This window comes from Mustela nigripes, chromosome 4 (assembly GCF_022355385.1).
Source record: "Mustela nigripes isolate SB6536 chromosome 4, MUSNIG.SB6536, whole genome shotgun sequence".
In the NCBI taxonomy this organism is placed as follows: domain Eukaryota; kingdom Metazoa; phylum Chordata; class Mammalia; order Carnivora; family Mustelidae; genus Mustela; species Mustela nigripes.
The window spans coordinates 4,179,080-4,191,754 of record NC_081560.1 but is presented as its reverse complement, the minus strand read 5'-3'; the positions used below and the strand labels follow the sequence as shown (position 1 = coordinate 4,191,754).

At 53.2% G+C, this 12,675-nt stretch overlaps 1 long non-coding RNA gene across 3 annotated transcripts in view; it reads left to right on the top strand.

Moving 5' to 3' along the window:
• LOC132015539 (uncharacterized) overlaps nt 1-12,675 on the top strand; it is a 253,741-nt gene that overhangs the window by 66,912 nt on the left and 174,154 nt on the right. For all 3 annotated transcript variants that reach the window (XR_009403719.1, XR_009403717.1, XR_009403718.1), the window contains exon 2: nt 4,498-5,239. This is a non-coding gene — a long non-coding RNA (uncharacterized LOC132015539). The remainder of the gene's footprint in view (nt 1-4,497; nt 5,240-12,675) is intronic.

Genomic DNA, 12,675 nt, shown 5'->3' with positions numbered 1-12,675 from the left:
TGTCCTGCCTGGAGGACCTTAAAGACCTTCCAGTGCTGCTTCTACCTTGTATTCAGACAATGGCAAACTTGCCTTTCCTTTGCACGTGTGTATGCGTGCGTGCGTGTGCGTGCATGCGTGTGTAAGGGAGTGCCGTTTAGTTCGGCTTTTTCTTTTCACGGCCAGAGTTTCTCGATGAAGGCAGCCCTGCCTCGCTTCTCGTCTTCACTTGCGCCCCTCGCCGTGAAGAGAAAACGTCCACCGGGCTAAGCGGTGCTGCGGGGCGTAGCGGACAGTGGGCTCCGGCCCGAGCCCCGCTCCTCGTGAGCCGGCGGTTTGCAGACGGTCAGCGGTCAGTAGGGCGCGGCTGGAGACCAGCGCTTCTGGTCGCATGGGCAAGTCCCTCGGGGTCACTTCTTGTCACCGGCCTTTGGGAGGTCATTTTCCGGAGTCCAGGGCTGATGAGCTTTGCCTGTTCTCTGCTTTCCTAAATGGCCTTTTCCCCACCCTGGGGTGGGGAGTTTGATTCATTTCAGTGGATCTTGTCAGATGGTGTCCGACCATGTATGGTCAGTCTTCCCAAATGTCAGTCTTTGTCAGCTGACAAGCATTTGAAGTGCTGACAAGGCTTGCGCACGACAGCATGCCGATCACTGTGGGGTCTGTAGGATTAATTCTTCTTAATTGTGTTAGTGCTGGGCTCTCACTCCAGTATACTGATGCTGTCCAGTCATGTCTGGGAGATTTGTAGGCACCTATATTCATCCCATGTAGGGGACACCACAAATAACTTCCTTACCTTTTCAGCATCTTTCTTGCCTGAGACAATGTCATACAATCATCACTGGAAGTTCCTAAATAAACAAGCACTTGCTTCTCTCGAGTTCCCGGTCTGGGGCCTTGGAAGGCGTGTTTCGAAATTTGGGATTGCTTTTGCAATTCCTGCTCCTTTCCCCTGTGGCTGAGTCACACCCCCACTCTCTTCAGCCAGTGTGTTCGTTTCTAGTCGAGAGAATACGCTCAAGTATCATCTATTAGCTCACGGGGCAGAATGTCATCATGTGTATGTAGGTGGCCTTTGGCTTTCCTGTCATCGAGTATGAGATGCCTGGATTTCAGGCGATCAGAAGGGACTAGAGAGAATCTAGAATCACAGAAGCAGGAGATGTTGGAGTGGGAACAAAGCCGGATGAGCCCAGGTCTCGTCCCAGCCGTGCGTGGTCATTTGAACCAACAGGTTGTGAGTCGGGGAGGACACCCCACACCCTGAAGACCACACCGTGGGGAGCAGGGCGAACTTGGGAACACTGTGGACCACGGAGGTGACGGAGACAGACTTCACAGCGACAGGAGAGTGGGGCGTCCCCGGTTCCCACGGCAGCACAAGCTCGGCGCGTCTTAAAGTTTCCACGGGCTGGTCAGGGGCTGGACCCACCACTTACCACCAAGCAGGTGCTGCTCCTGGTCCCCGCGTCGAGGAGGCTGCTTGGCTCGTGGACCCGCCAGAGGGAGCGTGGTCGGCGGGGCTCGGGGCGGGGCCGCTCAGCAGATGCCGCGTCGGCATATGACACTGACCCCAGATTCCACACTCGACTGCAGCCACGGAAGGTTGTGGTAATGACGGGGATGGGGTCATGCTACAAAACCAGAAGGTGCTTCATCAGCATGGAACGTTCTGGGCACCGGAAGCTTGCTAGTGGGTCACTTGCTCTCTTTCTGCACCTGCAGGGAGTTATTTAAGTCTGAAGTTTTAATGTGGCTTTAAAAGTAGGCATTAATGTGTCTGAGCTATGACTGTGGGCATGAGCTAGACACACCGTCCGTCACTGCTCATCTGTGCTTCAGGCCTGCGTCCTCAGGCGGCAACAAGCCTGGGCCCTTGACCTTAGGAAAGAGAATTTCATGCTCACATCAGCTTCTTGGAAAAAATCTTACCCAAGAACTGGAGGGAAGGGTCACCTTAGGACCAGATGTACAAAATAAGGCCAAATAGACTTTCCGATTTTATTTTATTATTACTTTTTTGAAGATTTTATTATTTATTTAACACAAAGGGAGAGACAGCAAGAGAGGGAGCACAAGCAGGGGGACTGGGAGAGGGAGAAGCAGGCTCCCCGCTGAGCAGAGAGCCTGATGCGGGGCTCGATCCCAGGACCCTGGGTTCATGACCTGAGCTGAAGGCAGAGGCTTAATGACTGAGCCACCCAGGCACCCTGGTTTTCAGATTTTGATGAAAAGATCGTTTTCTTGTTCCAATGGCACCACTCAGCCCCTTATTTCGTCCTGTAAGAGGAGGACAGACGTGTAGCTCTCTTTCCCCAGGGTGACGGCATCCCAGTCCTCGGGAGGGTAGTGGCCGCTGAGCCGCTGAACAACACGGTCGGCTTGTTAAGTGTAACGGCTGGCGGGGACTCAAGGGCCGGCATGGTGGATTCAAAACAGCAGCGCTGGCCAAGCATCTTATTCAGGCTGGAATTGAAGTCATTCAGAGCTTTTTGTGGACCCTTTACTCTTGATTTATAAAGGGAGATTAAAGCAAGAAGCAGTGAAGTAATGGTTTATGGATTCATAGATGAGGGGATAGAGCAGAATATAAAGTGGAAAAAACTATAGTCCAAAGTCGCAAGATGTGGGCTGGAGTCCCATCGTGACTGCTACCTGCGAATTTTTTTTTTTAAATTTTTAATTTTTTATAAACATATATTTTTATCCCCAGGGGTACAGGTCTGTGAATCACCAGGTTTACACACTTCACAGCACTCACCAAAGCACATACCCTCCCCAATGTCCATAACCCCACCCCCCTTCTCCCAACCCCCCACCCCCCAGCAACCCTCAGTTTGTTTTGTGAGATTAAGAGTCACTTATGGTTTGTCTCCCTCCCAATCCCATCTTGTTTCATTGATTCTTCTTCTACCCACTTAAGCCCCCATGTTGCATCACCACTTCCTCATATCAGGGAGATCATATGATAGTTGTCTTTCTCTGCTTGACTTATTTCGCTAAGCATGATACGCTCTAGTTCCATCCATGTTGTCGCAAATGGCAAGATTTCATTTCTTTTGATGGCTGCATAGTATTCCATTGTGTATATATACCACATCTTCTTGATCCATTCATCTGCTGATGGACCTACCTGCGAATTTAAGGACGTGACTCCTCCTCCTCCAGAGTCCTGGTTCACGAAACGGGTGCATCACCACCTGCCTTGTAATCGTGCTCGACGGGGAGGATCCAGCAGTGAAAGATAGGAACAGCCATTTAGAAAGAGTCCCCACACTGTCTGTTTATTATTCTGTGGCCCTCCGTAGTAATCACGGTAGTTCGGATGGTGGCAGCTCTGTTCTTGCAGGAACCCGAGGCGGGACTGGGGATGTAGAGTTTAGGTTTCTTGTCAACCCAAAGAGTGTCAACCAGGGGTGAATATGGGGTGGGACTTAGTTCCTTTCCTAAATAAAGCTCAGGTTCACTTGGTGGAAGTGGGCTGGAGCCCACGCAGCCCGTGGCTGGGTACAAGGCATGAGGGCGTCCTGCCTGGCGCAGGGCACCTCGGGCTGGGTTCACTGGGAACTGTCAGCAGGAGGGAAGGGGTGTGGGCCCACCTCTCCCGTCCCTGTGCATGCTGGGGCTGCATTCTAGAGGGGCCTTTCCTGTGGGCTCTCCTCTCTACTGGGCAGTGCTAGAGCAGCCTCACGTACAGAAGGACAGAGTGACCACTTGGGGTTCGGGTGGGCTGGAATCAAGGGTAGCGTCTACAGGAGATGCTGGAGGAACAGAGCTGTCCAGGGTCCCTGCTGCCGGGCCGGGGGCTCCTGGTCCCGTGGGGAAGCTGAGGGTCAGCTCGTCCTGCTGGAAGCGGATCCTGGCCCGCTCATTCTGGGGACTCAGCCAGCTCCCAGGGCCGTCTGCGGACGGTCCTGCTCAAGGACATGCTGAGCACTAGCGGAGTTTGAGGCTGAGAAGGAAGTCTGCTGCCGCGTGTCTCTGACTGCCAGTGAAGCCCCTTCCCTGAGGTAACTGGACAAGAATATTTAGCAGCCGCAGTGGAGGCACACCTGTGAGTTGGCTGTGGCTGCCCCCAGTCTGTGGAGCTGTGACTAGGACGCGGGCTCAGGAGGAAGCCGAGAACGGCCTCATGCTGCGAACGAGCGTCCCTGGGCATCCGGATCCAAATCAGTGGGAGCTAGTTGAGAGCCACGAGGCTCCCGGCCCCTTCTGCAGCTGCGCCTCTCTGGCCCAGGGTCTTGAGGTGGGTCACTGACTCTGAGGCCAAGCAGAGCAAAGAGCCAAGCCTGTGTTTCCTTTCTGGAATCTTCAGGCACATGAGCCCAGCTGCCTAGCGGGGTCAGATGCATGGGCCTAGGGATGATGTCCCCTTCTGAGGGGCTCAGTGCTCAGACACACAGCCCAGATCCACTGCCCTGTGGACCCCCGCCCTCACCGTGATGTTAAAGCACCTATAGATGCAAGGCTTAGCGAAACGGCCCATGTGCTCATTTTTAATATATCTTTCTCTAGGACTTCCTGGATGGCACGAACCCACCCAGTTACACATCTGAGCTTTGGAGAACTAAGGGCATTGCCGGAGAGAAGATGCAGGACTGGCTTCACCGGGAACGGCACCAGGGAAACTGGAAGGCGGAGAAACCAGCTGCGGTGCCAGGTCTCCTGAGACCGAAGAGCTTTATCCTCCAGGAGACCCCCCACTGCTGAGAAGATGACCAGAAAGAAGGGAAGGTCTCTGAATGTGTCCACTGGTGAGGCTGAACCCATCAAGGAGACTCTGAGTCAGACTCTGAGGAGACTCTGAGACTCCTCTGTCCGTGCTATGGGTCAGATTGCGTGCTCCAAGTTCATATGTTGACAACCTGGCCCACCAGCAGCTCCAAGTATGACCATATTTAGAAATAGGGTCATCACAGACCCAGTAAGATCAGAGTCATCATAAAGAGGGGGTTGGGGATGACACACGGGGAGAACTTGGTGGCACGAGGATGGTGGGGAGTGGGTGATGCGTATGCCCAGGGAGCTCCGAAGACCTTCTGAGCATCTGGGAGACGGCAAGTACCCCAGTCACAGCACCGGAAGGAGCCAGTCCTGTCCACACCTGGATCCTGGACTTCTGGCCTCGAGACGGTGAGACACTGGTTTCTGCTGTTTGCACCTTCCGGCGTGGGGTTCTTTTCTGCGGCAGCCCTGAAGAATACGGCAGGGTGGTGGGTGTTCAGTCTTTCGCCGGCTTCGAGAACAGCACCAGTGGGTGAGTCAGCTGATGTCTTTGTTTTATTGGGGGTCCGGGTGGTGAGGCGGGTAGACGCTGGGACCCAGGCCCGGAAGGCATCGGCTTGCTCGGTCGACAAATAGTTGTGGCTCCGTTTTCCAATTGGCACACAGCGGTGCTACTCAGTGCGACAGCGCAGAAGCTCTGTGAGATGCGCACTAACGTGGGCAAGCAGAACCCGTGCTGTGACGGTAGCAGGTGGGAGATGCTGCTTACTGTTCCTTTGCTTCCGCAAGGATCTGTACCCCTGCCGTGAGGTCGGCGCCGTGCGGGGCTCAGGGAGCACAGCGGCGCCCGAACCGACCGACCCGCCTTTGGGGCTTAGCGGACACGGTGGTTCTCAGTCGGTGGGAGGCGCTAGGAAGGAGAACGGACTTGGAGACAGGGAGGTGCTGAGACGGGGTTTGACACTGTAAGGAGGGGGGCCGTGAGAGGAAGACGGCGCTGGGGGGCATCCGGCCTGTCCTGGAGCGGCGAGGAGCTGAGGACAAGGACAGACAATGTGAGGTGTGACCTTGGATGCCAGCTGGGGTCCTGGCACACGCCACCCATCCCTACTGCTCTTCTCCGCGCAGGGGACGCCTCCCCGCTTCCGCGCCTCTCTCGTCTTACCTGCCGTCCCCCGCGTCACCTGCGTCGCTTACCACGCTGGCTCCTCTGTCCCACTTCTCCGTTTCCCTCGCCCGCCTCCCCTGGGGCGCCTGCCGCACCCAGTGCCAGGGCCAAGGGATGTCCAGTCACCCGAGGGATGAGGACGGTGCCACTCGAATGTCATTTGCCGCTAGAGCACGACTTTGACATTTGATGGAAGTGAATGAAAATGTTGAAAGACGATGATGGAGACGTGAGGCTTTTCTGAATGTTTGAGACGGGAAAGAATAGAGCCCCGAGGGACGCTCAGGCGAGTGCTCAGATAAGGAAAAAGTCAGCGCCCCGTAATCCCAAGTTAAACTGTCTGCTCGAAGGGGCCGTGGCAGGCCAGGCCCAGGAGCACCAGGGGCTGTGGAAGTGATTCTGTGAGCCAGGGTGGTGGAAAAGTGTCACCGCAGCGCGCAGCGACTGAGTTCCTGTTGGCTTGTGCTGGGGAGGGTCCAGGAGAAGCAGAGCAGGTGGGAGCCTCGAGTCTTGGGGGAGACCCCTTTAGAAGATAACAGAACACTTCAAAACTTTGCCTCACCTTTGTCCACGTGCAAAGCTCCTGGGTGGGGAAGGACATAGTATTTTGTTTTGTTTTAGAGAGAGCATGAACAGGGAGAGGAGCAAAAGGACAGGGACAGGGAGAGAGAGAGAGAACCGTAAGCAGACTTCACTGCCAGCGCAGAGCCCGAGGTGGGGCTCTATCTCATGACCCTAAGGTCATGACCTGAGCTTCACTGACTGAGTCATCCTGGCACCCCACGGAAGGACGTATTCTTGAAATCATGGGCGGAAGAGCCCGGAGTCTTCATGAAAACACCTGGAGGGAGTTGATCTCTGAGCCCAGGTCTTTCATCCATAGGATGAATCGTGCCTCCGCAAGGTGATGTATCTTGTAAGCGGCAAAGCATAGATTCACTACAGATGAGGCCTGTGTAGCTCATGCAACTGGACTCATTAGATCAAGTTCAAGAAGTTGAATATAACCTGCGGCAGGCCCTAAGAAATGAAAAATAACTCAAAATGTCATGCGAAAGAACATCTCAAATGAGCCTTTCCCTGATAATTTCATGATTTTTCAGACAGATTTATTGAAGTTTGGCTTTTAGCTGCTGTGCTCATGCACACTGTCTGTTGGGTGAGGCCACATGGCAGGTGGGTGGGGTCCGAGCGGTGCGTGGGGTTTGGGTCTGCAGCGTACCCCAGAGGTGAAGGACGGGAAATGACAGGATTCGGGGGAGCGGGGCCGTCAGGGACAGTGCAGGTTTGGATGAGAAGGGGGAGGTGACAGGTCATGATCGCCCAAGAGAAGGCATGGGTCTGTCTACAGGCTGCACAGAGCCAGTCTTTCTGGTTCAAACCCTGTTTTTCCAGTAGGTAATTCAGGTCAAATTGGCAGTGGGATATGTCTTTGTTTAATCGGCATGGAATGTCTTGGGAAAGCAAGCACACCCCAGTTGGCCGCAGTCCCCACCGTTCCTTATTAAGTACTTTGAGTATAATACCTCGTTTGTCCATTTGTTACCCTCCTGGGCCATGCGGTGTTTGGCTCGGGACCTGGTCTACGCATTTGTTTATATGGAGTTCTGAAAGGTTCCCTCTGTGATAATGATTCTTCTGCCTCAGCACCTGTTGTGGACTTTGCCAACAGGTCCCTGGCAAAGACTTTCCCTTTTCTTTCCTAAAAGGAACTCAGATTTTGTTCAAGTGTTTCAATCCCTTCATCTCACAGTCTTAAGTTCTGCAGGGAAAGGAGACCCGCTCTAGGGATGGGGCTCCTATTAACCCATACCTGATTGTTCTGCTCCTTGACCCATTGATAGGTTGAGCGAAGGACGTCATTCTGGCCAGTGGGACATGAGGAGGTCTTCTAGAAGCCTCCGGAAATGGAGGTTTCTCATTTGTGTGGGAAAATTATTAGTCGCTACCAAGGTCTCTCCACAGCCATTCTGAGGAAGCATGCGCTGGGCGGGGGTGGGGGACCAGCTTCTTCCTTGTGAACAGTGCAGAGAACCTGATGGCATCCTTGAGCTGCTGGACTAACCTCGTGCAAGGGCACTGTTGAGCCAAGGGCTTTCCTCCTTGTTGGTTCTGGTTCTGGTTACTCCATTTGCAGCCCAAACTCTTCTAATGCCCATCACCCCGTAATAGACTTAGTTTTTTGGTGCTATGCCTAAAATACCCCAAGTCATTTCTTCTCTGTGCCATACGTAAGTCTGGAAAAGAAAGGACAACTTTGGGTTCTGCATCTGCCTCTAAGAGCCTGGCATAGAATCAGATGTGGTATTAGCCATCGGGAAAGCACGAGATCTCTCCAGGAACTGCATGCCCTCCCTAAAAGCAACAGGAAAAGAACATTTAAATCCCTCTGGATTTGGAAAAGAGGGGAAAAGATTGTGTTTTTCCTGATGTTGTTAGAAATCATACTAGATGAAAATATCAATAGCCTTGACTTTCACAATTCCATCAGGAATTTTGGAGGTGAGATTAAAACCTCTAAATAAAACTCGGTTTAATTCTGTAAACTAAGTGTGTGTGTGTGTGTGTGTGTGTAGAGGGAGCAGGACAGAAAGGTAGAGATGTAGGCCTCATACCCCCAAATCCACCGCGATTGCAATTAGGGAGTCTGTAAACCATAAAAGGTAGGGAGTATCTAGCAATCATTTGCAGACTGGCTAGTTTCCTGGCATTAAAAAAAAAATCCAGTTGCCTTCCTCTAGCCTTCTCAGTTGAGACTCATTTATGAGATAGAAAGCAGACTGAAAGCTACTGGAGCTGCACAGAGCTCTTCTTTCTGGTCCAAGGACTGTTTCCTCGGCGGATAATCCAGGTCAAAGGGGCAGCAGGGGTATGTCTTTGTAGAGATAAAATTAGATTTCCTTGTTGCTGTTCCTAAAAACAGGGAGATCATACTGCATTTCACTTTTTCTGTTGCAGAGTCCGGAAGTAGACGCTTGCATTGATGAGCCCCAGAAATGCCAGCGAGCAGTTTTATTTATTTATTTTTCAAGCTGTGGGGATGTTAAGGGACAGGTGCCGAGTGTGGGGACAATGAGGTATGGCTGCTTAGAATTCTTTTTTGGAGTTTCTTGCTGTTGCAAGTTCTGATGTCGAGCAGAAGGAGGAGAGGAGTCCATCTCTGGTCTTGTCAGCTACAAGCTTGGGGTGCCCTTGGCAGAATTCTGCAGGGGCATGTGTGTTCCGTGAACCCAGAAAAGAGAAGGAGCGGATGCCTGTCCGCACCCCTGCAGAAGCCCAGTGTCCCGGAGGCTAAGACAGCATGTAGGGTTGGGGTAGCAGCTCCCCATTTGCAGAGGCCACCCTGTGTGGACCTCTTGTGGCTGGTCATCCAGGGGCACTATGAAAGCGCGAATACTGCGCTCCCCTGGTTGGTCCCTGCCCTCCACGAGCGGCTCGCGCTTTGCTCCCTCTTGCTCCAGACTTGGAGCAAATCGTAAATTGGACTGGTCCACGCGGGCCAATCTTTGTCAAAAGCATATTTAAAAGAAGCATCGCTCTAGGTTTTCTTTTGTCTCATTTCTTATTATATACCATACAAAGAGCAGCTACGCTCCATTCTGGTAGAGTTGATTTCCGGTTCCACATCAGAAACTCTTTAAATTTGCAATGACTGTTTAATCTGAAATCCCGGAGGTATGTTTTAATCCAAAATTCAATCATAGTGAGAAAGCTCCCTGGGCAGTGTGGCCTTCGATGTCAACCCCCTTTTATATAGGCATCGCTCAGGAAGGGAAATGAGAATGAGAGAGATGTCGTGGGCCGCATCAAAGACGGGGTCCTCGGATGAGGTGCGGTCGAGGCCATTCCTCTCTCAGATAAAAAATGGATTTTCCATTAAATCCAGAAGTGCTACAAGACCTCAGTGATGATCACTGCCCCTGTTTCAACTGGGAAAGGTGATCTGGGCATTTTCTTCCCTGGAGATGGAAACCCGTATTCAGCTTTCAGTAAGTGATATGGATGATTTCACTTGTCCTATAGGAAACTAAAACCAGGCGTTCGAGGGGAAGGGGCGAGAGAGGGGATGAGATTTGTTGTGGAGCCTCTGGCCCTGGCAGCGGAGGGAAATTGAAGACTGCACAGAGACATGCACCCAGGAAATATGTTTCTTGTTGCATTTATGACCTGAGGAGCAAGACCCCTTAAAGCAGAGTCGCCCTTTGGTTTCCTCCAGCTGTTTTCCCTGATCAAGGGGAAGGTAGACCTGCCTCACAGAAAACTCTAGTTAGGGCTTGGAGTACCAGCTTTCTACTCAAGGTCTTCTCCCTCTGGCCTTGCAAAGGCCTTTGTGTGGAGTCTCAAATTCCCAACACACCATGGCCCGGAAAGCCCTCTCCAAACAGATTCCATCGGATGAGAAATTCTGTAAGGGTGTTCCAGTTTCCTCCTAAGTCCTCAAAATCTCACAAGCCTGAGTTTGGCTTCTGAATATGATTCCCCACAAAAGCTAGGGCTTCTGGGATAACTGAAGGCAGTGGCGAGCACAGAGCCTTTTGTGCAGCCAGCAGGCCGGTACGGCCAACCCCCGGTTCTTCGCTGTCTCCGCCAGGGTTGCATCTGGCTCAGGCTAGAACGAGGAGAGGAAGGGGTAATCGGTTCGTAGAGAAACGGTCCTCAGACACCGCCGTGTTTTTGAGTCACACAGAGAACCTGCTTACAATATGCACCCTCAGAGCTTCTGATTCAGGAGGTCTGGAGTAAGAACCGGAAAATCTGTTTTTTAGTGAACGATCCAAGTGATTCCGACAGAGGTCATGCACAGGCCGAACTTCGAGGCACATTGAACTTGATGAATGGTCCTGAGTGGCTACTGGACTCAGTTTAAATCAAAACTGTGCCTGAGATCTCACGATGGCACCACGTGGGGCCCAGAACTGACCTCTAACTGAGTCGAGGCACCCAGGCTCTCTGCATCCTCGGGGGTCCCTGTCTCTCCACCCTGGACACAGGAGTTGGAAACGTGGAACTGGAGAAACCACCTGTGAGAATCCCTTCAGAAAAGTTTCTCCACCTCCCCTTCAGTGGGAACTGCGAGCCTTCGAGGTCCGTCTTCCGCGTCAGTGGGCAGACATTCCACACCATTCCCTCCCCCGCCCCCCCAGGCTTCACGCAGCAGGAGGGCTCTCTGGGGAGCTGTCGGCTGCTGGAGGTATGGCTGGGGGAAAGAAAGATGTTTTTCCCCAAAGGAAAAAGGCCTTGAATGTCTAAAAACAAAATAAGGAGAATGTCAGGGAGCCCTTGTAATGTGCTGATTTTAAAAGTAAGCATAGCCTGAATGAAATAAAGTAGACCTGAAAAGCTTCCGTAGGATTTGTTGGGGAGGAACACACTTTTCGTTGAGAGACAGAGAGGGAAAGGGGGCAAGAAGTCGGATGGGGAAGAGGCACCCACGTTTCGAGCCTTAGCAAGACGCAACATACAGAGAACGCGCCAGTCTTCTGGTTTAGTGATGGTCCCGGGCTGATCCTCGTGCGTCCGCGTCGCTGAGATTGGAAGGTGACCACGTGCTCCTGCGAGACTGGTGCGCTAGGCCCTCAGGAGCCCACCTGCTGGGGGTGAGGGGTCTCCTGGACCTTACCCACCTCCTCCTCAGGGACGTGGGATTCTTACTCTTAAAGCCCAAGGTGAGGCCAGGAATTGGCTCAGCTTCATGCTTCCGCATGAGAACCTTCCATGAACTGGGTTGTCTCTCCCTGGCAGCTGGAACATTCCTCCGGCTCCTGAGCAGACTGTGTCTGTGTCAGTAGTCTCCTCTCTGGTGTCCCAGCATCAGCAGGGGCTTGGGACCGCCAGCACCGGGGACTTAGGACCTTCCCCCAGACTGTTCCTGCCATGCTCCTGGGCTGAGGTAAAGGTGGGACGCTTGGCCACAGGGTGCCAAGTAGCTACGTACCAGGAATGCTTAGCACGAGCTGAGCTCAGGGAGGCCAACTAATCCTGGGGCACAGACGAGCCCGGCGGCAACTCACGTCAGCTGGAGACACCCTATCTGGGACGAGCCTGAGCAGGACTGGAGGCGTGAGGAAGCTGCACCAGCAGGTCTGTCAGACCACCCGGGGTGGCGTGCTGGCTCGTCGTCCATCAGCTAGTATCTAGCACCATCTGAGGGGGTCTCCTAGGAGTAGTGGAGGGAGAAGGAAGCCTGCACTTGATTTTCCGACGGGTGGTATTGGGGGCAAGCCCAAGGTGGGTGCAGCGACATTATAGCCACACTGGAGCGTGGCCGTGAAGGACGGTCGCCATGGAAAGTCTTCCCAGTGGACAGTGTGGCATCTACCTGGTTGTCCACTTGTGTGGAAGGAGGGATGGCCTGAGGGGAGCTACATACATGTCTTCCTGGTCATTAGCAAGTGGCCTGGACTGGGACGTTTTGCTTCCCGTCATCTCAAGTCTGGCTTTACTGTACTGGAGACCTTGGCCCCCAAAGGGTAGACCCTTTCTGGGAGACCTAGCGAGGGTCCCCTTGGGCTTTGGAGTCCTTGTGCCGGAGGCTCGAAGATGAGAAGGGTGTATGGCCCCGGGCAGCAGGACACAGGCTGCTCTCACAGCAGGCCGGGCGGGGAGGACACGCGTGCAGTGCGGTGATCTGTGTGGCCTTGCCCCACTGTGATGGTGAGTGCGCAAGGATGGCCAGCCCGGCCTAAAATTCACACGGTTGCCAGGGCTCCGTTTCCTTGGAAATGAGCATTTGAGTGGTAACTCATGGATTAGGATCCTGGGGCTGCTTTCTAGGACAGGGGCCTTGAAAGAGCAGAAAT